This window comes from Otolemur garnettii, unplaced genomic scaffold (assembly GCF_000181295.1).
Source record: "Otolemur garnettii isolate 467f Iridium unplaced genomic scaffold, OtoGar3 scaffold00006, whole genome shotgun sequence".
Lineage (NCBI taxonomy): Eukaryota > Metazoa > Chordata > Mammalia > Primates > Galagidae > Otolemur > Otolemur garnettii.
This window is the reverse complement of record NW_003852401.1, coordinates 13,515,973-13,543,791: the sequence shown is the minus strand read 5'-3', so window position 1 is coordinate 13,543,791 and position 27,819 is coordinate 13,515,973.

The window sequence follows — 27,819 nt, the reverse complement described above, 5'->3', positions numbered from 1 at the left end:
ACTTGTTGATATTAGGTTTAACTCATCAAATATGCTGAAAACTGTCTTTAACATACTCTATCCTTCCTTACTCCAACTCCAATCTCTGGCCTCTCTAAGCTCCTGAGAATGGGCTTAATTCCGTACATGCTATTCTAACTTTATAACATATTCCTTATTTTCATAGGCTAGAAATGATGTCATAAATTACTGATTGTACCTCTTTAAAATCTCTCCCCCTTCTCTGTACCACTGAGCATATCAGATTGCTGTGGAAACTAAGGAACTACAGAGAAGTTAGGGGAAACATTCATTTGAATGCCAGAGTCAAAACAAAGCTACTAATTCCTGGTAAACTCCTCAAGGATGACAATGACAATGCAATTATTACTCAGAGAATTATTTATGAAAAAGCAAGTCACAAAAATTCAAATGGTAGCCTTAAGTTGTCCCTGTGGAAATGGAGTGGCCTCTCTTACATGTCACATTCCTCATTTGTCAGAGAGTTGGCAGAAGCTTCCAGTCAAAGACCTTGTGTTTTGTTTTTTTTTGTTGTTGTTGTTTTGGTGTTGCTTTTTTTTTGATATTTCCCAAATAAAGTACAATCAGCAAAACTTAATAAACATTCTTTGTCAATGTCTTTCCTCAGTCCTAAGAGTAAAGCTATAAGCTTCTCAACTCCCGTAAGCACTATTAAAGCCACATGTACCAAGTTGGAAAGTAACTCTTTGTTTGGATATAATAAGCAAGTTATTGCACATTATATAATGATCAAAATGCTTATTGAATTCTACATAGGGAATAACAAGTAATATAGTAATACCAATTACATAGCTCTTAACTTTCAGTAATTATGTCATTTGTAATCAATTGCCTTTTCATTAGTCATATTCTATAGCTGGTTTCTATTACATAATTGTTTATCTTCAATAAATATGTTTTAATAAGCACTTGTATTCATACTCCATTAAATAACAGTCTTAATTAATCTATGTTGAATACTCTTTTGGGAACTTATATTCAAAGCGCTGCCAAACATTCTGTAAGCATGATTCATGTCAAGATGAATAACAAAAGGTGTACAATGTACTAAAAAATACAATTTGCAATGACTCCATTTTACAGGAAAGTTGTAAAGTAGCTAGTTTTCATTTTTATATCTTATGATAGTTCAGAGAAAGAGTACACATTTCTTAAGACTTTACAGCAACGTCCCCAAAGGGGCCCTACATGCTACTGAGCAGGGATGTATCTCTAATACAAGAGCCATTTTGCTTGTTAGTTTTGTTTTTTTCTACAACTAAACTAAACAAAGCCACTTAGTGCAAAAAGAAAATGACTTTTACTATATGATAGTTTTGAACAACATCATTTTAATAGTTAAAATATCACATTTCACTTAACAGAGAAATGTTAACGAAAGGCAAAAGTACATGGTTCAATTTTTATTTCACAGAAGTATTAGACTGAATTATCAGACAGGCAAAATAGACTAATCCAAAAAGTAGTTTTTCTGGTAACTAGACTGATGTTTCTCAGTCAATCCTCAAAAATAAAATACTAGTTAAAAAAGAGAAAAAGGTGCTTTTATTAAATAAAAAAAACTCTGAGAACATAGTATCTAATTTTTTTCAAATAATCAACCCCCCACTTTTTGCTGCACTCTGAAGAAATTTGGGACATTATGAGATGAGGAATGTTCTAGAATTACTGAGCCAAAAAAGAAATGTCAGAGCTATTCCTATGGGGAACATATTTTAAATTCATTTCATGCACATCATACATACATTGACTTAGACCAATTACATGCAGTTGGAAGAGAAAAACTAGTTTATAGAAAACTTTGAAAGAATGCGTATAAATGACCGGGGTAGAGAAATATGCACTGAGGTGTGAAAACAGGTCATGTCCTTGGTCAACAGAGGTCTGAGCAGAGTAGAAGTTCTTGGGCCGATCTTTCAATTTATAAAACATCATTTTTAATATATGACATTTCTAAAGTCCCTTCATGAACAAGACTATTGCCTCTCATTATATATTTTTAAAGTCTTTAAAACCATTAAATAACTTCCAGTGATTTTTGTGAGGTCAGGTTAAGGTTAGAATAGCAAGAGGACCACCCACATAGCCAAACTGGCATATCTCTTTTCAATTTTCATTGTCAAAAGGACAAAGGAACTGTTTTAATGAAGTGTTTTTCAGTTGTCTTTTGTTTCATATTTTACACAGGAAAAAGGAAAATGTTTCTTCAGTTCAGGGCATCTGAATCATATTTCCAAGGGGACAGGCATTTTCAGGACAGTAAGTACTAAATTATAAATAGATTTCAATAAATTAAACTGTAGTCTAGCTTTTTTTTCCCCCTTCCTTAGAAACACTCAGCCTTCAGAAGACTTAATTGTTCTTCAAGATAAAATGACAGTTACTTCTAAAGTATATAAGGCAATTGGACATATGTCAGTTACAAAACAGTGACGAGATAATGTGGCACAACACACTTCAGCAAGAAACTCCACTGAACCAATGAATGCAAATATATTCCAGTTTTCTGCCTTGTGTCAACTAATCCAACTTGCAAAACTGGGTAAGCTCTCTGTTAGTGGTTTGAAGACCATAACAATGTTTGTTATATTTCAATGCCATCACATCATGTAGAGTGAACAGAACAAATAAGGTCCTTATCCCAATAATCAAAGCCCAGAAAATAAACTGAAACCTCAATAGTCTAGACATTTTGGTTGAACATTTTTAGGCTCTGTATTTGTTAAATATTTCCTTTTCTACCTACTTTTCATCAGAAAAGCCGAGAGTTCCACAGAAAGAAGCAAAATGAATACAACAGTTTGTACTTTCCTCATTAAACGGAACTGAATGAATGTTGTTAGGTTATATTTACAAAGAACAGTAAACTCTGATTTGCCCATCTTTCCCAATTACAGAAGAAACTGATTTGATGAGAGAATTTTCTTGTGGAACACAACTACAAGAGGGACTCTGCCTCAAAAATTATGATCTAATTGTTTGTTGCCTCAGAGTAACCTGAAATTAAACAAACAAACAAATAAAAAACTAACAGGGCCTTGTGGCCCAGTCCTGTAGTCCTAGCTATCTAGAAGGCTGAGGCAGGAGGATGGCTTGAGCCTGAGAGTTTGAGGCTGCAGTGAGGTATGATTGTTCCACCACACTCCTGCCTGGGCAACAGAGTGAGGCCTGTCTCTAAAAATTTTCTTCTGAGCAAAGTATCACAAGAATGGGAAAAAAGTATCCAATGTACACACCGCTATTATGAAATTAATTTATACCTTTTATATGAAAGCTATAACCTAATAGCCTAAGAATACGGGGAGGGGGGAGAGAAAGGGGAGGGGTAAGTGGGTGGAGGGAGGGGGATTGGAGGGATCACTTCTGTGGTTTATCTTACAAGGGTACACGTGAACCTTTCTAAGAATAGAATATGAACGTGTTGGCACAATAACTAGGTAAATTACATGAAGGCTATGTTAACCAGTTTGATGAAATGTTTCAAATTGTATGTGAAAACACCACACTGTACCCCAGAAATGCATTGATGTACATAGTTACCATTTAATAAAAAAAAAAAAAGAAAGAAAACTCATTTTCCTCTGGCCCAAAATTAAGCCTTGCAAACATTTTGGAATTCATACTCCCAGTCTTGTGTACAAGTATGTGTGCCCATAAATAATTATTTATATTTAAAAAATGGAATTTTGTTGCACAAAAAAAAAAAGAAAGAAAAGTTTTCTTAAGAGTGGTTTCTCATATAATCCTGCCCAAGGAAGGAGCATTTGGAAAAAAGAAATAGGAAAAAAGAAGACAGTAATTAAGACAAAGAATTAAATTGCTTATCTAAATGTTTTAGGAATCAAAGGGGGAAATATTTTTGGAGTAGGGTTTTTCTCTCCTTTTTCCAATCCTCTTAAAACATACTATGCAAATAGTGGCCCACCCATAAAGTTGGCTATGATTAGATGGCTCTAGATGCAAATAACAACAACAAAAAAAAATTTATTCTACAACCCAACCAATTTTACTGTGTTATCATTTCTGAATATATTTCCAACCAGTTTTCCCAGCTCTGCTATCATTTCCCTTTCATGCCTATAATTCGACCTAATAAGAGAAGAATCCATTTGAAAATACTGTTAGGGCCCAGGCTCGGTGGCTCATGCCTGTAATCCTAGCACTCTGGGAGGCCAAAGCAAATGGATTGCTTGGGCTCAGGAGTTAGAGATCAGACTGACCAAGATTGAAACCCCATCTCTATTAAAAAAAAAAAAAAAAAAGCTATTCAGGATACTGAGGCAAGAGGATAACTTGAGCCCAAGCGTTAGAGGTTGCTGTGAGCTATGATGCCACCACACTTTACCAAAAGGCACAAAGTGAAACAGAAAGAGAGAGAGAGAGAGAAGAAAGAAAGAAAGGAAGGGAAGGGGAAGGGGAAGGGGAAGGGGAAGGAAAGGGAAAGGGAAGGGAAGGGGAAGGAAAGGAAAGGAAAGGGAAAGGGAAGGGAAGGGGAAGGAAAGGAAAGGGAAAGGGAAAGGGGAAAGGGGAAAGGGGAAGGAAAGGAAAAGGAAAGGAAAAGGAAAGGCTTTTATATACAAGCTAAGCTGCTCATTTAGGAAGAAGAGTGGAAGAATGAAGTAGCGGCATACAAAAATCAAAAGGTAGACAATCTTTAATCCTAATATTATTAAGAAACACAAAATAGAAGACATATAGGGACTGCAGTGAGATATGATTGTTTCACCACACTAATATTTGTCATGGACATTTCAGGAAGACTCCATTCCCTGTATGTTGGGTATAACTTGTAGGTATAAACTACTCCTGGGCATCAGTGGCCTTTCTTAACAGGGTGGTTAGAACAAGGAAGCTTGTTTTATTCATTTTCTTCCCTCTTAGACTAGAAACTTAATGGCTGTTCAATGAATGGATGGACAAAAGAGTGAATAGGATGGCAAATAACACGAAAGAAGATGGAAGGAAAGTTAGAAGAAAGAGGAGAAAAAGAAAAGCACATAATTCCATTATTCCAACCTAGACCAAGACAACGTCCCATAAGTCTTTTTGACACCTGGTCATAATGCAGAGTTTTTACAGACAGATCAGCACCGTGTCCCTCTTTTTCTTCTCCTCTTGCCCTCCCCATCTTCTCAAAGTAGGGAAGTTAAGTGCTGCACAGATCACTGGGCAAAAGGCCAGCTGTTCTCTGGGGAAAGCCAAACCTGATTCTCATTTTAAATGGACACTGATTTTATGGCCAGAGGTTACTGTAATCAGAGAATACACACTGAACTTGAACTCTCCCAGACATGTCCAGATCTTTACACCATAGAATGTAGATCTTTTCAACCTGAAATTTTCAAGCTGATATAATTATTTGAGTTCTACTGTCAAAACATGAAGATTATACCACGGACCTCGTCTGCCATGTCTTCTGACTTTCCTGAACTAGACTATAATCTCATCCACGTCTGAATCAAGTAGCATGTTATCTATGTTCTCTTACAGCTTTGCCACTTTCTATTGGTATTATTATTTATGTCTAATCTCCTCAAATGGAGAGAAGCTTCTTGAGGACAATATACCCTGAAAATGGACAGAGTGCCTTACTTCTTGGCCATAGAAAACCCTCACAATTTTTGATTGTTTGTATCTGAGTAAATCAATTCTTACTGTAGTTCAGTTAAACTATTGGTCAAAAGAACACCCACCAATAGCTTACATTCCAAAACGTTCAACGTTAACCTCTCCTTGAGGGCTCCTTTTATGCTGTGCCCGTGCTAAGCACATTATTTGTGTTTTTCCTTCCCTGGGACTTTCTCAGCCGGACATTCTCTCCCCCTTTACAATTAGGATGCTGAGACTTAGGGAATGAGGAAGTCTTCTTGAATAAGCAACTCATCCAAGCTCAACCAGTTAGAGAATTGGCAAAATCGATTTTAAATTCAGACCACTTGATTCCAAATTCCACACTCACAGCCATTGTATAATCCTGCCTCCAGGTCGGCAGAGTAAGAACTTCCAGGTTCTTATTCCAAGAATCATTTCTTAGAAAGAATCCAAGCATTGCTTATATGCAAGCCAGCCAATGGCTATGGTCTCAGAAAGATAATTCCTCACAAAAAGAAACAAGCACTGTAGAGGCTTGAAATGCCACCTCTCACTGGAAGAGAGAGGACCTTGAAGGGAGGGTGACAGTAAGTCAGGCTTAAACCCAGGATGACCTGGAAGCCCAGACAGACCATAAGTTTCTGTGACATCTGAAAGCCCATTGTGCTGGCAGCGTGTCATCTGGGAAGCTGAGCTTTTGTTTTTGAACAGGAAAAGGACTTCAAAAGCTCCGGCTCCTACTGGAATAGATTTTTTCATAACTCAATTTACCCAGATTTATTTTTCATGTGCTGTGTACTACTTTTTCAGGGAGATTATTTTTCAACATTCCCTTATAAGTAATTTTCTTAAAGTAAAAAATACAATTAAGTATTCAAGGCCTTGAGCTATTGCATAAAAAGAATTCATGCTTAGGAGATGGTAGCCTACATCTAGGTTCACAGTTAACATTGAGACACCACAGGTATGAATGTTACTCAATCTTTCGTGCTCTAACGTGTCTTCTTGCTTAATTGGAGCAATAAGTCCTAGGAGGCACTGGAGATTTTTTCCAGATTTACATCACCCTTCATTCTTAAAGCAAGATACTTACAGAGAAATCCTCAAAACAACAATGAGATATTCATTCATGTACACCGACTTATCTCCAGGTGTTACTTGGGAAATTTGCAGCCCTGGGAATCGTCTTTGTCCTGAAAAATACCTGTGGGTTCTGTTACTTTCTTGTCTTTCATGCAAAGCTTTAGATGAATGAAATAACTGAGAGGCAGTAATGGTAGTGAAGTTTTGAGGTCCAGATTTGTTAGGGCACAGTGGCACGTGGCCTTTTTTCCCTGCCTTTGCTGTCACTCCCTGGAAACAGGTAGATCCTCTGGCCATTTCAGTGTCAAAAAAAATTTTTTTAAGTCTTTTATGGACTCAGACCAGATTCAGAAGGAGTACCTCTTGGGCATTTGAGAAGAGAGGGGTTTTGTTATTCTGGGCGTTTCTGTACACGTGGAGTATTTGGCTTGGGGTTACTTGGCAGACATCTGGAATAACCATATCCAGGCAGCAACATAGCTTGTCTGTGTATAAGATACTCGGGAGCAACTCAAACACCATCAAAGTAAAAATCTTCTCATAATGAGCTGAATAATAACATAACTTTTGAATATTATCTTGTTTAATTCCAGTAATAATACCCTGAGAGAAGGACTAATTATTGTTGTCTAACAAATGGTTTGAGCATTCAGCCAGTTACACAAGTAGTAAGTGGTAGGGCTAAGACTCAAAAAAAGAAGCAAAGGAGACACCATGTTAGACACATCACCTGTGCGAGCCCTTGTACTCACTGCTAAACTGGCTTACTGAAGGAGAAAGGAAATATGCAAGGCCAGACAATTAAGTTCGCGAACTCACCCTAGACAAAGTGCTACAGGTCTCATTGCTGAATATCACTATGGTCATCTTTGGAGTACTACCCTGGTTGGGCCACGCACCTGCACTAGCACCTAGTCCACTCTTCAAAGCACTTTTTCCAGGATGAATTCACAAACTCAGTTGTCAGGCCACTCCAGAAAAAGAGTTCCAAAATTGATTTGAATGTAATATGAAGTTTTCTAAGTTATTTATCTCTCATTTTTCTTTCTTTCTTTTTTAAATTTGGAAACCTTCAGTGTCTTAGATAACATTTTTTGAAATTATTTACATTTAGTTTTGATGAAGACTACAAATTGTCCAATTGCCAAGAAATACCAAAAGTTTCTGTTTGCCTAGGTTCACTCTTGACAAGGTGTAAAATAATTGTCAGGTAACACTTAATGGCTGTTCATAACATCAGTGAGATGACAGAGGTGGTAAATAATTTTTCCATACCTCCTGATTAATGAAGATGATAAAAATTTGAGGCTTCAAAAGGAAATTTTGGAAAGGTTGGCCTACTAGTCAATCACTTATTTCAAAACCAAAGAATTAATCAATAGGATAGTTCATTAGTCCCCTCTAATTTATAGTGTGTTACCCACAGTCACCCACAGTCCAAAATTAGGCAAGTACAGTACAATAAGATATTTTAGGAGACAGTGTCTGCAGTCATATTACCTTTACTACAATATATGAAATCTGACAATTAAGATCACAAATGCATTCTAGAAAAAGTACAGCATACCTCATTACTGAATATCACTATATCACCTTGAAAGTACTCCCCTTAGGAAGCTATGCACTGATGCCAGTGCCTAGACCACACTTTACAGCAATGTTGAACTCTTTTTCTGTAATGAGCATAAGAGCTGTCATTGTAAGAGGTCTAACAATTAAGTTTGCAGACTTGCTACTGTGTATTTATGTTGGCAGCACTGTACAAACAACCCAGTAAGTTTTCATAACCTTGGTATATCAGTGTCTCACAGCTGTGTTCATGTTGACTTGTAGTGATGTCTTACTAAGTGGATTTCACCATTATTACTGTGTGTTTTTGTGTGCCATATACCAATAGCTCTGATGTTGATGCCAGATAAAAAGTTCCAAACTCCTCTGAAGGGGGGAGTAGGAACTGGTGTCAGTGCATGGCTTGCCAAGTGGAGCACTTTTTTTTTTTTTTTTTTTTGCCTGTCTTGTAACTTTATTATGATCCAAGACTGGGGAGAGGGATGGGGTGGGAGGCACTGTGTCATTGAGGAAACACAGGTCCTTACACAGCTTCAAGTTGGAAGAACTGGGGGAAGAAGAGAAAGATCTCTTCCTCCTTGCTAATGATGGCAACTTAGTGAGAAAGTCTAATCCACTGTCAGCTGGAGGTCAGGTGGCACAGTTGTGGAGCACTTTTAAGGTGACCATGATGATGTTCAGCAATGAGGTATGTAGCACTTTTTCTAGGATGAGTTTGCAAATTCTCTGACCTTGTATCATTATAATTATTCTCTTAGTAGTTATTGTGTTAATCTCTTACTACACCTAATTTATAAATTAAGTTTTATTACAGATAAGTATGTGTAAGAAAGAAACATAGTATATATAGAGTTCAGGCATCCACTGGGGGTCTTGGAGTATATGTCCCATGGATAAATGGAAGACTACTCTATTTTTAGAATCCTACTAAGTCCAAAGTATAGTGTTAGGCTTTAGAAGAGAAAAGGGAAAAAGTACCAAGATAGGCAGAAGTGAGAAAGAATGGAAAGAAAGAAAAGGAAATATGAAAAAGAAGTAAGGGAAAGAGGGAAGGAGGAAAGGAAGGAAGGAAAGGAGAGAGGAGAAGGGGGTGGGGGGGGCAGAAACATTCATAGGCAGTTAAAATCCCTTTTCAGCTCATAACTATTCTTCTCATTGAAAGTAATTCTTATGAAAGTCTTCATTATTCCTGTGAATTCTATTGTGATATTATAGATTTTACATATTTGTTTAGCCTATTATCAATGAACATAGAAAGAAGAAAACAAATATAGTTAGCCTTTAATCTTTAAAAAATCACTTTATATTCTCTGCAACCCTGTGTATTCATTAAATAACCCAGGATTCCTTGAAAATACTCTTTGGTACATTTTTATAAACTCTTTCAAAATGCGTCTTAGTCATATTGTTAACATATGATGGCTCTCTCCTTTGGGAGCATTTTCAGTATTGACCCAAATTGTGTTGCAGGGAATCCTCCTCTGACTGAGGAGGAGTAAGGGACAAGATATCTCTTATATAAGGAGGCGAAATGCAATTAGAAAATCAAAATTATTTTGTGCTTTCTTGCCCTTTGTCAAGAAGTCAATATTCTTTTTTTTTCTATTTATGCTCCCTTCCTGGAAACCTTTTCTCTGAGGTTCAGTTTAAAAATACTTTTTTTTAATCTGTTGAGGGTTTTCTAAAAATAAGACTGTTTGGGAGCCTTCATATAGGCCATCCAGGCTGATCAAACTTGGATTTTATCAAGAAGGATTGTATTAAGACATCCCTGTTTGCCCAAGACAGTTGCAGTTTACCTCTATGGTTCTGGCATAATTATGAATACAACCTCCTTTCATTCCCAAAATGTTCCACTTTAGATGATAAATTTTATGGTTACCTAGAACTTACATCATGTATGTGCATAGAATAAACATAGTTTATACTGCAGTAGAGAATATAAACAGGTTGGAATCAGTACTAGTTATATGATCTTATACAATTTATTACCACTTTGAGCCTCAGTGTCTGTGTTATAAACTGGGAAACAGAATTAGCCCTTAAAGTGTTATGCAAGGAACCAAAAAGACAAGGTCTATGAAACTGCTTTATAGACTGCAAAGGTCTCACAATTGTTGGCCATTATTATTGTTCTAACTCAGCTTTCAATACATTATGTAAAAAAAAAAAAGAACAAAACTACAAAAATTGTACATCTGGGGAAACAGGACCCTAAGAAAGAGATGAATTTGCTTTCAGACTGGAATAAGAACAAAAAGCTTTACGTTCTACTTCTAGGTTACCAGTTCGGTCATTCAGAGTCTAACAAATGTTAATGAACATACAAAAAAATGAACTAAAGGGTGTGCAAGCTAGCTTATGTAATATCTTTATTCTAAAGAGTGTTAAGAGTGTCATTTTATAGATTAGAAACTAAAAATAAAATTCCGATAGCACATCACTAAAAAAAGTAGAGTTTTATTTTAATTCTCTTCTGAAGGAGGATCTCAAGTGAGCTTATTTGTTTAAACCAGGGCTGGGGAGCCTAAGGTAGTTTTAGGTCCTTAAGTACAGTCTTTTGATTGAAATCAAATTTTATAGAACAAATCCTTTATTAAAAAGGGTGCAGCAGACAAAAATGAAGGTTTTCTTGCCTCCTCTGGTACTTAAAAATGGACAATCTCGAAATCAGAAGGCCATAGTTCTAAACCATGATTATGCAGTGTGCTAACATTTAATTGCCTAATTGTCCCCATATTTTGAGACTTAAGTCATTGGTACATTTTAATCTGAAGAAATAAAGTGAAGGTGACTCCATTATTACCTTTTAATTATCTGCACTAGATCATATTTTGATAATAGATGTAATCAATGGTACTGTTTAGGGTATTTTATAGAATACAGTCACAGATTTTTATTTCTTTTCTTCTGTCACAAAGATTTTAATAGTATGAGATGTTTTAGCTGTTGGCCCCAGGATTTAATTTCCAAAAAAATAAGCCCATCTGCTTCACTTAATTAGGAAAGTAGTGTGTTGTGTTTGTTAACAGATAACATGGTTTATCAGTTTTTTGAAGAGGCTGCATATTTTTTGCCACCTGAGTCATTGTTATCTGCTTTTTAAGCAATTGGAGCTAGTAGAGAACCCCTCAGAACAAGAACCAAAACAGTAAGGGTCTCACCTGTTTTATTTTGGTCAGTGGGCAAAAATTAAGTCAACTATTAAACTTGTTTTAAAAATAAAAGGCAAACAAAACCAAAAATATTTCAGGATTATGAAAATAGTTCTCCTTTCCAAGTTTTAAAATTATTTATTTTGAAAGCTAAAGAGTTTTTTTTTTTCCGTTGTTATTTTATTTTGATTATGAATTCTTTCTGCTCAAGAATAGAGCAGTAAATTTGGCTCACTGTCCCAGAAAAGAGGAGAATTTCTGGCACTGAGTCATTATAACAACATAATTTTCCAGCTCGTGCCTACCCATTCTCTAGATTACAGAGACATTTGTTTGTAGAGCAAATCTAGACTCCTTTTAGTATGAGGTGGTGATGCCACGTGATACACAATCAGTTTAGGAATTAACCCTCTAAGCAAGTGGCTTATGGTGAGTAAACTGCCAACTTGGAAACATGGGAGAATCTTATGGTTTATATTTGTTGACTTCTATCACTGTTGAGTTGACAGGAGTCAAAAAGTGGGAAAGATACAGAAATTGAGGGTCCAGTGACGTGAAACCGTCAGTGCTACCAGCAGTAACCCTAGACTCCTTCTTTAAAGCTAAATTTTTCAAAATCTGACCCTCCACTTACATCTTAAACTCTTCTTCTGAACATTGCCCACTGGCATTTTTCTCTGAGTATAGTCTCCTTTTGCCTATTTTGGTTCCCTTACCCATGGACTCTTCAGTATCTACCTGGGATATTCCCATAGTTCCTTGATGGCCCAGTATAAACATTGCCCTCTCTATAAATCCTTCTGTGATCCCTCCACTTACAGAGGAACATGAAATAATCATTTTATCTTCTGTGATATTTGATTTATAGTAACCTTCACCAGTTTATGTAGAAAAAAAAACTTTTACTGGACTATGGGATCCTTAAAACCAAAGATATCATCTTAATCATCTGTATCTCCACAGCATCACAAAAATTTTGGTACATGGTAGGAAAACAAATATTTGCCCACTTAGTTAAGTCATGGTTTGTATAACATGGTAGGATAGTGGATAAAGCACTAGGCATGAGGTCAATCTTCTAATCTCGTGGGTGGCTGTGCTCATTGACACTTATAAGCTGTGTGAACACAAGAAACACAAGAATACAGCTTTATGCCCATAAATTTGACAATATAAATAAAATTAATTTTGAGACTCACAGTATCCCAAAACTAACAGAAGAAACAGGAGGAAATGATATATTTATATATTCGTATGTATGAAAAGACACACCTAGCAAGGAAGTTGAATTAGTAATAACTTGTTTTTAGATCCCACAAAGAAAACTCCAAGTCATTATGGTTTTTCCAGTGAATCATATCAAGTATTCAAGGAAGAAATGATAATGATGTTACACAGACTCTTTAGAAAATAAAGTCATTTGGAATACTTCCTCACCCATTTTATTAACACTACTTTACCCTGATAACAAAACCGAAGTAAAGCATTATAAGACAATATTAAAGACCAATAGAATATATATAAAGTTTCTTCACAAATTATTAGACCACCAAACCCAGCAATATATAAAAGAGAACAATGCATTACGCCAAAGTAGGATTAGCTTAACATCAAAAATACTCTATGTAATATAGAAATTAACAAAACTAAAGGGGAAAAAACTATATGATCATTCAAAAGATATACAAAAAGTATTTTACAGAATTCAACAATCATTCAAAAAATTCTTAAAAAGCTCTCAGAAAACTAGGAATAGAAAAAAAATTCCTCAATCTGAAAAGGGAATTTGTAAAAACCCGCAGCTAGTATAACTAATAGTAAAATACTGAATAATTTTTCTCTAAATTTGAGAAAAAGCCAAGAAAGTGCCCTCTAGCTATTTCTGTTCCACATTTGACTGGACGTTCTGACTAGGAAATAAAGCAAGGAAAAAGAATTAAAGGACAAGATTTGGAAAGAAAGAAGTGAAACTGTTTCTACTCCAGAGCAGGCCTTAATTTCTACCATATTAAATTAAGAAGTTGGGTCTTAAATAGTTAATAGTCCACATATTTTATACTTCAGTAAATTATAATTCAGTTGTGGAAATCAGGGGAAATTATCAAACATGACACATTAAAGCATAACCGTTTTTCAACCATCTCTCTGACCAACTGTCTCCACTGAGAACCAGCTACCCCTGTCTATCTAGAATTATGCCGGGTAAAGAAGACAGTGTAGATGAAGAATCTGGGCTGCAACAAACAACCTAAGTAGGGATGCAAAACTAACAGAGCTTATGCATAGATGTACTTCTATCTTTGTGCATTTAAAGACCCAAATTTCGGTCTACCTCTAACAACTGTATTGGATCACACATTGTACATTTCTTTGCGATAGCCTGATGACTGTGTTTTTAAATTCACATTTTCTCCTTGGCCCATACTTATTATCAATAGGTTATTTCTTTTTCTCTGCTTATGCTTTACATACATCTTAAATGAGAAGAATATGTTTCAATTGTCAGAAATTAAAGGAGTAGGACTGAAATTTGGAATAGCTAAATTTGAGAAGAAAGAACTAAATAATACATCTGAAGCAAATACTATGAGTGGGTTAGAAAACTAAAATGTGTTTGAGCTCCTACTACATCCTAGAGGTCTTTACGTATATGAAATCTCACTTCTGCCTTATAGGAATGCTACAAATGAATATCTGTATTACTGCTGTTATCATCCGATGTCTCTGCTTTACAGAAGAGGAAATAGAGAATCATAGAGATTTCTAAAACTTCTCCCCAATCACACAGCTCATGAATGACAAAGTCAATTAGAATATCAATGTAAAATGCTACTTGAAAGATAGAGAGGTGAAATAATGTGATATCTCAGCTTGCTTTCTAATACTCCAGTGGCAGGGGACACGGGAGCATTGGTAGTAGAGGCAAATTGATGAATTAAGATGTGCAAAATGTTTACAAATGCTAAAGCTGGGTGATTAGCTTTCATTCTTTCACTCTTTTTATGTATAAAACTTTTTATAATCGAAAAAAATAGATTAAAATTCACTCTGTAGGCCAGGCATAGTGGCTCATGCCTTTGTAATCTTCGCACTCTGGGAGGCTGAGGTGGGAGATTGCCAAAGCTTATGGGTTCGAGACCAGCCTGAGCAAGTATGAGATCCCTATCTCTAAAAAATAGCTGGGCACTGTAGCGATGCCTAGTCCCAGCTACCTGGGAGGCTAAGCAAGAGAATCGCTTGAGTCCAAGAGTTTGAGGTTACTGTGAGCTATGATGCCATAGCACTCTACCAAGGACAACAAAATGAGACTTTGTCTCCAAAAAAAAAAAAACAGGCTTGGCGCCTGTACTCAGTTGTTAGGGTGCCAGCCACATGCACCAGGGCTGGTGGGTTCAAACCCAGCCCAAGCCTGCTAAACAAAAAAAATAGCCAGGTGTTGTGCTGGGCTCCTGTCATCCCAGCTACTTGGGAGGCTGAGGCAAGAGAATCGCTTGAGCTCAAGAGTTTGAGCTATGATACCATAGCACTCTACCAAGGACAACATAGTAAGAATCTGTCTCAAAAACAAACAAAAAATGCACTTTGTAAAAAGGCCACATTTCTCAGTTGTGTCCACTACTCTGCCTTGCCTAGATAAAGCCTTAAGCTGAGGTTTGATAAGGCAGAAAGAAAGAGAGAACAGAAAGGGTTAGGAACTGACTAGAAATAAGACAGCTTTTCTATGAGGAAAAGGCAGATAGATGACTCTAAAGAGGACATGGAAAGGTATACAGTAAGTTTGGAAATGTTGCATTAAATCATTAAGAATCTTAGGGGTGGCACCTATGGCTCAAAGGAGTAAGGCGCCAGCCCCATATACTGGAGGTAGTGGGTTCAAACCTGGCCCCAGCCAAAAACTGAAAAGAAAAAATCTTAAAATCTAAGCAAAGAACAAGATTTCTTTATTCTTATCCTAAGCTCCATCTTAAATCCATCACTGAAATATTTATTGAGAACATTCAAAGGCCTAAGGAAAAATTTATATCAAATACCATAACAGCGAATGTCATTAGAACAAAAGCAAACACATATATCTTTTCCCAAAAAGACTTCATTGTAGCAAAAACCAGACAAATATCCAATTTGTTAAAAGTAATTCATAATTCAACAATATTTCAGCATAACCAAAATTTGTCCTTCCTCCAGAGCGTACTGTTTTTGTGACTTGTGGGAGGTCTAAAAGTGTCAAATCCTTGTAGGTTCTGAATTTATCGGTGTTCAGTAAGAGAAAAAGGTTTCTCTGTTAGTAAGAAGTTTTGAGCTCGACAGAATAGAGGCTGAATTCTAGGACTTCCCTGCCATAACTTTGATGCTTACTATCTCTTCATCTGTAAAATGGATATGGGCTCAGCACCTGTAGCTTAGCGACAAGGGCGCCAGCCACATACACAGGGGCTGGTGGGTTCAAACCCAGCCCAGGCCTGCCAAACAACAATGACAACTACAACTAAAAAATAGCCAGATGTTGTGGTGGACACCTGTAGTCCCAACTGTTTGGGAGGCTGAGACAAGAGAATCACTTAAGCCCAAGAGTTTGAGGTTGCTGTGAGCTGTGACACCATAGCACTCTACCAAGGGCATCATAATAAGAATCTGTCTCAAAAAAAAAAGATATGATAATGCCTCCCTCAATATTTGGTACATACTTAAATAAAGAAAATTAGCATATGGAAAGGTAAGGTAGGTAACTTAGCACATAGTAATGTAACCCTTTCACTTTTACCCAGTATGAACTATTCTGATCCACTGTCACATTTGAGAGTCTGCCTTCCATAATGAATATCACAGCAGTTTAATGACAGGGCGTCCCAGCAGCCCCCACCTGTTCTTCCTGTTCTGAAATGTCTCCACACTACTCACTTGCCCCTGTAACCAACCAGTCAGGGGCAAACGTCCCTGAAGGCCAGTTAGAATGTGGAGAACATCCTTCTACAGGAAATATTGCAAGAATGGGAAAACAAACACCACACGTACCCCCTGTTGAATTGAAACTGAACGCTCGACCCTTTTGGACATACCTGGAAGTAAGACTCAGTGAAAACCAAGCCGGTGGGGGGAAGAGGGAACTGATAAATTCACACCTAATGGACGCAATGCATTCTTTCTGGGCGACAGGCACACTTATAACTTTGACTCAAACTGTACAAAAGCAGTTCATGTAACCAAAACATTTGTTTCCCTGTAATAGATTCTGATTGTTTTTTAAAAAAGAATGTCTCCTTCATTTCCTAAAACCCACTTCTCAAAGCTTATCTTGAACTCCTGACCTCAAACAATCCTCCTGCCTCAGCTTCCCATAGAGCTAGGGTGTGAGCCCCTGCATCTGGTGAGCCACCAAGGACCCCTGAATGTTTATCAGTCAGAACCTTTCTCAATATTTCCTCTTTTAACTCTACAAATTATACTCTCTTTTCTAACTCCCTTGTAGATCTGCTGAAACAGATGACTCCTCCACTCGAGTTTATGAATAACTAGCCTTTGTCAATTTTGTCTCAAACCTACTTTTGTCCTTGACTCATTATATGGCAGGCCCATTTTCTCCCAGCTCTGGAACCAGAGCTGTCCCCCTGAGCACACCATGAAGTGAGCATTCCAGGACATTATCCTTTCCACCAAAAGAGGTGCTGAATTTTAAAAAGCGCCCACAGTTGGACACTGCTATGTACATCTTTATCTTAAAGAATCAAGATGATCCTGAATGCATTGAAGTCCTTTGGTGGAGATAATTTTTGCTTATGCGCATACACTTCAAATTCGTTCCACATCATGGAATGCCCACCTGCCCCCATGGTGTTCCAGTAAGTTAATCATCAGCCTCTTCATTCTGGTGTCACTTTCATGTGGCTGAGTAATGCCTTCAGACGTTAACTCACCTGTTAGAATCACAGGGGTGCAGACAAAGGCAAAGACAAGTTGATAGAAGAGGGGGAAAAGAAAGAGAGGAGATAAAAGACAGTGGAATGAATCAAACAGCTAGAACATACATGGAAAGTATATTGGAAGAAATTACACTGAGGCTCTTAATTCAAAACACTGTTAGGGCCAGGGAGACTACATTGGAGCCATTGAAATGTCAGTGGTTTTTGTCTAACAGAAGTTGAATTCCCTCCCCAGATCTTTCTTCTACATTAGTTTTTGTTCATCTTCTAGGTCTCTGTGAGGGTAAGTTTCAAACTAGATCTTTAAATCTTTAAAACAGTCTGGCTTTGAAGAGCACTAAAGCCTGTAAAAGGAATGGATTGGTGCATTGCAGCGTCAAGCTAGATAGATGATTTATTGACACTTCTTCAGAACTACTCTAGGCTATTTTTTGTGGCATATATCCAAATTGAATAGCACCAAGGTATTTATATAGGCTCCAATTTCCACACTACTCCAATATCTGGCATGAAATATTCTTATGGTAAATAACCTCTGAACTAGTGTTTAGTCATCCTTTAAGCTGAAAATTGATCATTGCCTGAGTATTTGAGGAGGCTTAATTGTATCAAACAATTTACATGCTGAGAGCAAATGGCCTGACAATTACTTTGTATTGTTCTGTTTGGGGCAAACGTAGGAGACTGGACAGTTGTGCGCGTCTAGATGAGTGTAAGCAGGAGTTCTCCGCAGAAACGGAACCAGCAGGATATGTACGGCCACGTAGGAAGAGATTATGAAGGATTGGCTCACATTCTCATGGCACCTAAGATGTCCCACTTTCTGCTGTCTGTAAGTTAGAGGTGTAGGAGAGCTGGTGGTATGGTTCTAGTCCAAAGCTGAAGGCCTGGGGATAGGCATGCTGAAGTTCAAGGGCAGAAGATGGGAGTCCCAGTGCTAGCAGAGAAGACAGATTTACTCCTCCCCTGCCGTTTTAGTCTATTCAGGCTCTCAGTAGACCAGATGCTGCCAGCTTCACTGGTGAGAGTGATCTTCTTTACCCAGTCTACAGGTTCAATTCTAATATGTTCTAGAAACATCCTTCACAGACATACTCAAGTAATGTTTTACCTGCTATCCAGGCATCCCTTAAGCTGTACTTGTGCTCAAGGTCTTGTTCAACAAAAACAAGAAATGATAATAGTTCATGAAATAATAGCTCATGCTATTATCTGGGTTGCTGCATCCTTCAGTGGCCAGACTAGAGCACCAGAAGAGAGTGAAATGCAGACCACACTCTGGTCAAGACTTGCACCCAAGGCGCTGCATTGGCTAAAGTAAGTCAATTTCTCCAAATTTGCATACTAGTGACCAGGAGCCCGATTCCTTTCATTCATTCTCTCACTCAATTGATGTTAACTAAGTACCCACTGAGGAAAAGATACTGTTCTAGCTGTTGTAAGAGTTAAAAAAAAAAAAAAAAAAAGATAAAGCTGCCTAGGAAGATTAGGCATGCACACAAATATAAATTTAACAAGAGTCAAAGGAACCGAAATGAATTCCTAGGAATGGGCTCTAAATTCTGGGTCTCCCCTCTGATGGTTCCTTCTGGTAGGTCCGTTGGTTTTCACCTGTTCCTAATCTCGTTCACCTTCATGGCTTGACCATAATACAACTCTTTTCTAACCTTCATCACTTCTTCTCTTCTTTTTGTCTCTCATTATTGATAATAAGGATTATGAACAAACCTGGTTTCAACTTACCCTTTCTTATCTCTCTTTACGTTTACCGCACAAATACAGCTTAGCTGTCAATTTTTGTCCCATAATAGCAGCTCTGCTGTCCTGTGTCCTAGACCAGTGGTCTGCAAACAGTTAATATTTTAGACTCAATGGGCCATATATTCTCTGTTACAGCTGCTTAATCAGGGGTCCTCAAACTTTTTAAACAGGAAGCCAGCTCACTGTCCCTCAGACCATTGGAGGGCCGGACTGTGAGCCCCAGGATGAGCTGGCTGCTAAGCAAGACAGGTAGCGACGTCAAAAACACCTGGCAGGCCAGATAAATGTCCTAGGCAGGCCGCATGTGGCCCACGGGCCATAGTTTGAGGACGCCTGGCTTAACTCTTTGCTTATAGGCAGAAGCAGCAATAAGCAAAGCACAAGCAAAGGAGCACTGCTGTGTTCCAATAAAACTTTATTTATGAACACAAAAACTTGAATTTCACATCATTTTTAACATGCCATAAAAATTTTCTCTTTTGATTCTTTTCAACCATCTAAAAATGCAAAAACAATTCCTAATTTATAAGCCACACAAAAATAGGCATCAGCTAGATTTGGCCTATGGGTGTATTAGTTAGCTGCCTCCTAGCACAAAGGATCTGTAGGGTAGAGAGTGAACCCAAACTGTAGGGACGAGAGCAAGGTAGGGAGAAGGGAGAAAGGAAGATGATGCTTAGGAAGGTAGAATATTGAACTTTGCTGGAAAGTGAAACTGTATAACGCCTGCCCAGCATTTCTGGGATTTTCTCACATGCATGACCAGCATAACAGGCAAATTTCACATGAGCAGTGGTAACAGTTTTCATAAAATCAGTCCTAAATTTGTTTAGCAGAGAATTCAGATCATCAGAACTCTTTCCTTTTTTTTTTCTTGGTCAAGCAAGTAGAATACATTTTCCAGCCTCCCTCACAGTAAGCTGTGACCACATAACTAGTTGTCACATGGAATGTGAGCACAAATGAAGTGCGTCCCTTTTTTAGAGGGTAGCCGTCTCCGTGCTCCCTTCCTCCAGCTGAGTGCTGTTGAGGAGGGGCCCCAGGGATGATGGAGCTACACAACTGAAGAAGCCTGGGCCCTCGGGGACTGCACAGAGAAGGGCTGCTCACTGACTGGGGCGGATCACCTTAGACTACTACAAGAGCTGTAAATCCGCTTCTCTCACATTTGAACAGATAGAGATACATAGAGATGGGCATTGATATATAGAAAGATATACACATGGTCTCTTTATAGTATCTAGTGCTCCCTAATTAATACAGTTAAAGTGGAGTTATGTCTTATCAATATTAGTGCTTCTAGCATACGTCTCAGTGCTTGGCACATAATTGTTGGTGGGTAAAGGATCAACAAACAAAAAGAGAGCATCGTGGTTGACTTGTATGCTTCTATCTTCCATCAGGCTTCTTTTATCTCTCCCCTGAATGTTACTGGTCCCCTCATGATACCTCTTAGCTGTCCACGTTTGTTCAATTGTATTACACCCCTGCCTTACCTAAGTGATATTCTTGGAACATTAGTTTTTATTTCATTTTCTTTAAAACCTATGCTTATTAAGTGGAATAGTTACTTTGTGCTAAGGTGGAAATGGCTGTAAATGGTCTATTGGGTGGCCGTTATTCATAGGATACTAAATATGTATTCACATTTTGAAAAAGAAAATGTATCCCCTTCATGTGAAAAAAAAAATCACAAAATTTTTCACATCCATGAACGGCTCAAAGAGCTATATTTTGAGATGCGCAATATTGATGACTGTCTTTTGCTTAAATAGACTGGATGCGGTCATATGAGGAAAGGAAAACATATGTCTCGGTATCCACAGGACAAAAAACTAAATGTCAGGTTTTCACCATCCTTAAGTTTTTATAGTTCTGAAATTTCTATTCTAATACTAACTTTTCAATTCTTCATTTTCACAGACCTGTGAAACTTTAGATTTTGAAAGGTCTTGGATGTCAGCATGTCTAACCTCTCACCTCTAGAGAGAAATACGTTGCCATTATCAATAATATAATTCTTGACATAGTGAAAGATTCTATCCCCCAGTCTTCCCTTCGCAAGGAGCAATAGTCCCAATTCCTATAGGAATTTTTTTTTTTTTGCATCTATATTTTAATCCATTAATCTTTTTCATTCTTCCTTCACTTGTTCACTCTTTCTCAGGTTACGAAGTTCAGAAAGGGACATGAGAGTCTAAATAAAGACATAACTAACAAGGCCAGCCAGACCTATGTATAGACAGAGTTGAAAGCTGCCAGCCTGGTTTGATTTGAGATGCAGAAAAGCTCCCGGTTCTCCTTTTCTCCAGCCTCACTCACCCAGCCAAAAATAGCTCCCCTATCTTGCCTGCCAAGGACAATTTTCCCATCATTGGAGGGCCTTTGGGAAAGGGGACAGAGGACAGCCAACTAATATTTAAGAAAAGTACTCGGTTCTAAGTTAGATACATTTTATACATTGTTTCATTTGAATGTTACAAGTATCCTGAGAAGTTACTAGTGCATATAACATAAAGACAGCAGTTCGGTAAAAGATGAGAACATAGGTCCTGTAGTCAGGCCTAAATTTGAATTCCAGTTCCGACACTTGCTGTCTGGAAGACTCTAGCTAATTTCTTTATCTTCTCAGAGGCTCAGGTTTCTGATCTATACTGTTCACTACACCAACAGCATAGGATTTGCAATGAACAAAGGACAAAATCTGTGTGCCTAGCCCAGTGCCTGCCTCCTGACAAATAGCACGTGTGAGCCACGATGATGGCCATTTTACGGAGAAGCAAATTGAATCAGAGATATTAAATGATTTGCTTCTGGCCCTAGAGCTAAGAAGTGGGAGAGACACGGTCTGAACCTAGCTCTGCCCTCAAAGCTTGGGTTCTTTTCACCCCTGTTTCCAAAAGACTCTTCATAGATTCATACAAGTTGCCTAGGAGAAGCAGCACAAAAGTTCCACCACCTCAATTTTAGAGTATCCAACTTAGGAGCCAGAGATGATGTGAGTCAGGAGGTAAGCTCGTAAAGCCGGAAAGAATGAGTCAAAATACAAGAAAGGGTGCTGCACAACAGAGGAGACAGCAGAAGGGCCTCAGGGGAGCTTGGCTGTCCAGGGACACCTGCTATGAACACTGAGAACATTTGAGAGTTACGCCCTGAAAGCAGGGCAGGGCAGTGTTAAAAACACACTTTGCCTGACCTGCAGTAGCTCTAACAGGAACTGAAGAGTTAACAGCCATTCGCACTCTGACTGCCCTGGACCCACCTGTGAAAGCAACCCATTTTTTCAAATTGGTAGAGGAGAAAACTATCAAAAAGATCAGGTAGATAAGGTAATCAATAAACAAGAGGACAAAGGGAAGTCTGAAGGTGAACGTGCTTCCTTCACCTTCTTACTGTTAGCGGTCAAGCTAGAGTCCACACCTAGAGCTGACCTTTTTTTATGCCTGTATTATACATTGTACGTCCACTCAAAATTTAGTGACAAAGTTCTTGACCCTAATGCTATTCATGTAGGTTCCTTTACTGCTGGTTGTGCGGTTTGGGACAAGCTACCTTATTTTCTGGACCCTAGTTTCCTGGTCCATCCAATGGGGATACTAATACCTGCAGGGGGAATGAGGATTCAGAGAGTTAAAACATGGAGCAGAAGGCATTGCAACAGGTGTCAGCTGTGGTAATTCTCTCATTTCATTCTCAGAATCAGGAAACGAACACTGAAGACAGTGAAGTGTTTTGCCCGAGGTTTCCTCTGCTAGTAACAGGAGGGATTAGAGTGCAAAGGCAGAATTGATGGCCCCGGGTTTAGTCTTCCTCTACCTCACCGTGCTGTTTCTATGACACACAAAAAAGTGTGATGTATAAGGAGAGCTCAGTCGCCTGCCAAATGGTGCTTTCCCAATAATTCGAAGCTTCCTTTTATTGCTTTACAGTCAAGACTGGGAATTGGAGATGTATCTTCAAATAGCTCAGTGCCCATCCACATGTGGCCAAATGTCATTAGTGACAAAAGCTAAAACATCAGCCTACTCACTCCATATAGAAAAGAACAGACAGACGAAACGGAGAGGACAAGTATACGGCACTCTCATTTCTTTCCTAAGGGACCCTGGACAATTATTTGTTGGACTGCGACTGCTAACAGCAGTTACTCCTAGTGAATTAATGAAGGCATCACCATGCTCTCTCGTCATCCTCCCTACACAGAAACTGAAGTGGAGATGGGGCCCACTAAAGGGTCCTCTTTAGACACAGTAATTTCAAATCATTAGCAAGGCCATTGTGTAGCTAAGGGAATGGTTATGAAAGCAGGAAAATGAATAAAAGAAGCATGGTTCTACATAAAAATGTGAGGTGCTAGCTTATTTGCGAAAGAATGCCTTTCAAGCCTCGGCGCCTGTGGCTCAAGCGGCTGAGGCACCAGCCACATACACCTAAGGTGGCGGGTTCGAATCCCCAGCCCGGGCCTGCCAAACAACAATGATGGCTGCAACCAAAAAATGACCAGGCGTTGTGGCGGGCGCCTGTAGTACCAGCTACTTGGGAGGCTGAGGCAGGAGACTTGCTTGAGCCCAGGAGTTGGAGGTTGCTGTGAGGGTGATGCCATGGCACTCTACCCAGGGGGATAGCCTAAGGCTCTATCTCAAAAAAAAAAAAAAAAAAGAATGCCTTTCAAATGATAGGTAGTTAGAAAAATGTTTCTCTTGCTCTCTCTTGCTAACTGAATTACTATTTTCCCTCAAAATGTGTGTGTATGCGTGCCTACAGCTGTTGGCTGCACATAAATAAAAAGGCAAGCAAGTGAACGTGTCTGCGATTCATACTGGTGGGATACCTTGAAAAGATGTACGCTTAAAGAGCACACGATCACTTCAACCCTTTGGGAGCACTTGGAGTGCCCACATTTACATTGAATTGTTCTACATAACATCTGGGACATTAGACAGACCAGAGCTGAGTTTAGGAAGTATTAACTTAAAACCCGAAATTGACATTTGCATAGGTCAAAACCTTATTGAGTACGAGCCACTTGATATGGTCTGGTGGCACATATTGCTGGGATAATGAAGATAAATCCTGCGATGAGCTTGATCCCACTAAATGGGGGGGAGAGTTTCCTAGCAATTGGGAAAAAAGTGGTTCTATTGCAGAGTAACATAGATCTGTTCATATAAATCTAGACTAGTGACCGGGGTATACCCAGGAAAGAACTTTCTTAAAAGAGTTTCAAGATCAGAGTATACCCTTGGACCCTAGGAAAACTCAAGCTCAGTGTAGTTTTGAATGTCTTCTTACATACTGAAATGTTCTTTACTTTCTGCCAAACTATCATCATAGCCTTCATAAACATCAAAATCCTTATTATTGAATTGGATTGAATCAATGTGGTATGTGGAATGATACAAACAGAAGCAGCTCAGGTTAAATACAAGAAACATTCCCTAATTCTCCTAAGCAGTCTAATCCTTCGTGGTGAGAAGAAATAAAGTCAGATGAGTTAAATCATATTTCTACTGACCAAAATAAATGGTCAGATATTTTCTCTCTTCAGTTTTCTCTGGAACTTAAGTGTTTCCATAGGAGCAGACCACTCCCTCATTCCTATTTAGCATTGGACTTAATCAGAAAGGGTGGGGAAATGACCAGAGACCAGCGGATCTTGATATGGGGGTAGAGGTTTCTGAAGGGATCTTTTTCACACAATTTAAACATCAAGCTTGATCCTTGTTCTCACTCAACAAGATGAAGCAAAAACCATTTGTCAATATCCAACCTTTTAGATGAAGGAGCCGGCAATGATGGTTCTGCCCCCCTGCAATTAGGTGGCTCAATATTTGGAAAGGGTTGCCATGGTGGCTCAGACAAATCTCAGTTTGTGTTGGTGCTGCTTTTTCTTAAAATACTAAAGGTCAGCCCAACCCATAGGTTGGTGCACCTGTAAATTCTCACTCCACTTCCAAAGGACTGTCAATGAGAAGTGTTTGCTCAGAGAAAGGACCAGTGTACAGAGAACAAGGAAGCAGGTGCAGGGGAATGGGGAGCATGCTAACTACACGGCAACAGGAAAGTGAGACATAAACTTAGTGATAGAGGAAAGCAGGCACTTCCAGCTACCAGAACAGCCTCTTCAGTGACAAATCATCACCTTTGTGACCATCTCAAATCTTGAAAATAAGGCTAACCAAGTTGGGGTTTGCCTAAGGGCCACAGACCCAGAAATCCTGCCAGTGTCAACATAAGGCTAGCAAGTGTGATCACCACAGGCATGAGCAGGAATAAGGGCATCCACTGTCTAACAGGCACCCAATACCACAGGCCCAATGCCCAAACCCCCAAGTCCGCCTGGCTTTCTCTAAGCCCTGAAATAATGGATTTAAAAGATCATAAATCATCTTTTTCAGACTGGAGGATGCACAGGGCAATTCCTAGATGAACTTGTGAGTTAAGGACACTCAAAAATACCCACATAGGCAGAAATACGTGATGCCACAAAATATCTGTATGCTTCATTTTTAGTATGCATTGTGTCACATTTATATTTTCCATTTGGCAAGGAGATTCTTAAGAACAGGAACAAGGCCTCCAATATCTTTATGTGTATCACCACTCCTATAATAGAGCCCAACACTAGAAACACAGTACATGTCTATTGAATGGATGGATGGATGAATGTTCATCTTTATAGCAGTACTGAAAAGATGTGCTCACCTGAAAATAGAGACCACACATTATTACCTTCCTTTTCTTCAAAGATGTGGGGAGCTCGAACTCCAAATGAGAGCCCTGATAATTACTTCTTATGTCCTAGCCTAAGATCCACTACTTGGTACCAAGTATATTGAGACTTAGGAAAAGTGCAGAAAGGAAAAAAAATACCACTTGATAAAATATAACATCTATGAATAACAAATATTATCCCATCTTGCCACATTAAACATTTCAGCATTTCAGCTGCTCTTTTTCTATAAGGCTTCCCACTTGGGGAAGAGTATAATAAATAACGTAAGGTTAAACAAGGTCCCCAAAGAATCTAAACATGGCTCTCTTACTACGAGAAACAGTAGATTGATTCTCTTCTACTTTCTGCAGAATTCATTTTGGAGAGTCAGTACTTTCTGATACAGTAAACACTGGCACCAAAGGAAACACAAAAATGTGACCAGAACACTACAGAATAAGGTATCAGGGACACTTATGAACCCGAAGAAAGTTATAAAATAAGAAGAGTTTTGTTTCTAGTTCAGAGCAAGTAAAACAGGTTCAGAATAAAATCAAAAGACCAACATTTAAAACAAAATATCAAGTCACATGAATATGCCGTTTGGAGATATAGATTTTATAGTTAAGAAAGTTCAGGAATGTTAGCCAAGGAAAGATAAGATACTGCCAAGAAAAGTAATGTCCAGTAAAAGCAAAGAAAGAAAAAAAAAAGTATTTGACTTTGCTTCCCCTTATTTAAATTGTTGTAGAAATTTAAAAAGCATGTTGGAGGAAATTTGTTTATTTTTCCTTGCTGTATAATTTTGAGAAGCTACAGTCATTGTCAGCAATATCAGGAGGTATTCAATTAGAAAAGTTTATAGTAGAAATTTTGAAATACATTTTTTAAATGTCCAGTGAATTTGGCTATGAATACAGAAAGAAAAACATTTTCGTTCTAAAGCGGAAGTATTTATCAAACTATCATGTGATCAGCTGTGTATGTGACAGAGAAAATGAGCCAGACATGGTAAATGACATGTTCCCATTTCTACGCTTGTTGACCTTTTGGAAATTTTGAAAATCCTATTGTAAGGACAATTTTTGATTGCTCTAATTCTCCCTTTAATATTTCATAGAGTCAACCAACTAGTCCATGGTCCTGCTTTCCCGAGCATGTAATTAGTTATTTCTATGTAGACATGAATTAGTAGAGGCTGATTGCTTTACGTTCACATCAACAATGTTAACTACACATGTTTCAAATGGTGGCCTCAAACTGAGCACAGATTTCAACACGGCCACACTGATCATGCCTGGCTACGTGAATTATGCAAATTATAACACCAAAACATGGTTTCATATTAAATCATTGAAGTTGACCCTCTGTTATCAATAGTTTCAACACAATAATCCAAAAACTAATGAGAGATGTTATGGTTGAAACTAATCAGAGATCAGTATGGTTGAAATCTTGGTAGAACCAAGAGAAATTTAACAAGCCTATCGTAAATAAAGGTCAACAACACATGGCCAAACTAGGCCATAATTACTCATTATATGTGTAATAGTCATTACTAGCAAAAATTTACCTGGGCTAAATCCCTTGGATTAATGGTTGTAAGAGCTGGCAAAAACAATAATACAGAAAATACGAACAGAAAAGGAGAAGAGAATTGAGAAAAGGAATTTTCTCAATGAGAACTGAGAAAATTCCTGCAGAGAGGTGATTTAGAAGCATAGCATATTTTAATAGCTAAATATGTTATAATCTTGATTCATTATGGTTTTTAGCACCTTTTATTAGATCAAAATAAGAAACTAAAACTCATCCATATGTTCGCATGAAAATAAATATTTGTTGAATATTGTTATTTACCTTTCACTATAGGGAAAAAACCCTACATATGGAGATTGCTCTGAGCATCTCCCCCAGACCTAAATATTAAAAAAATGAAATATTTTTTATTACATTATCATATAAACATGTTTGAATTATCTTTTTATTGGTAGCATCAGACAAA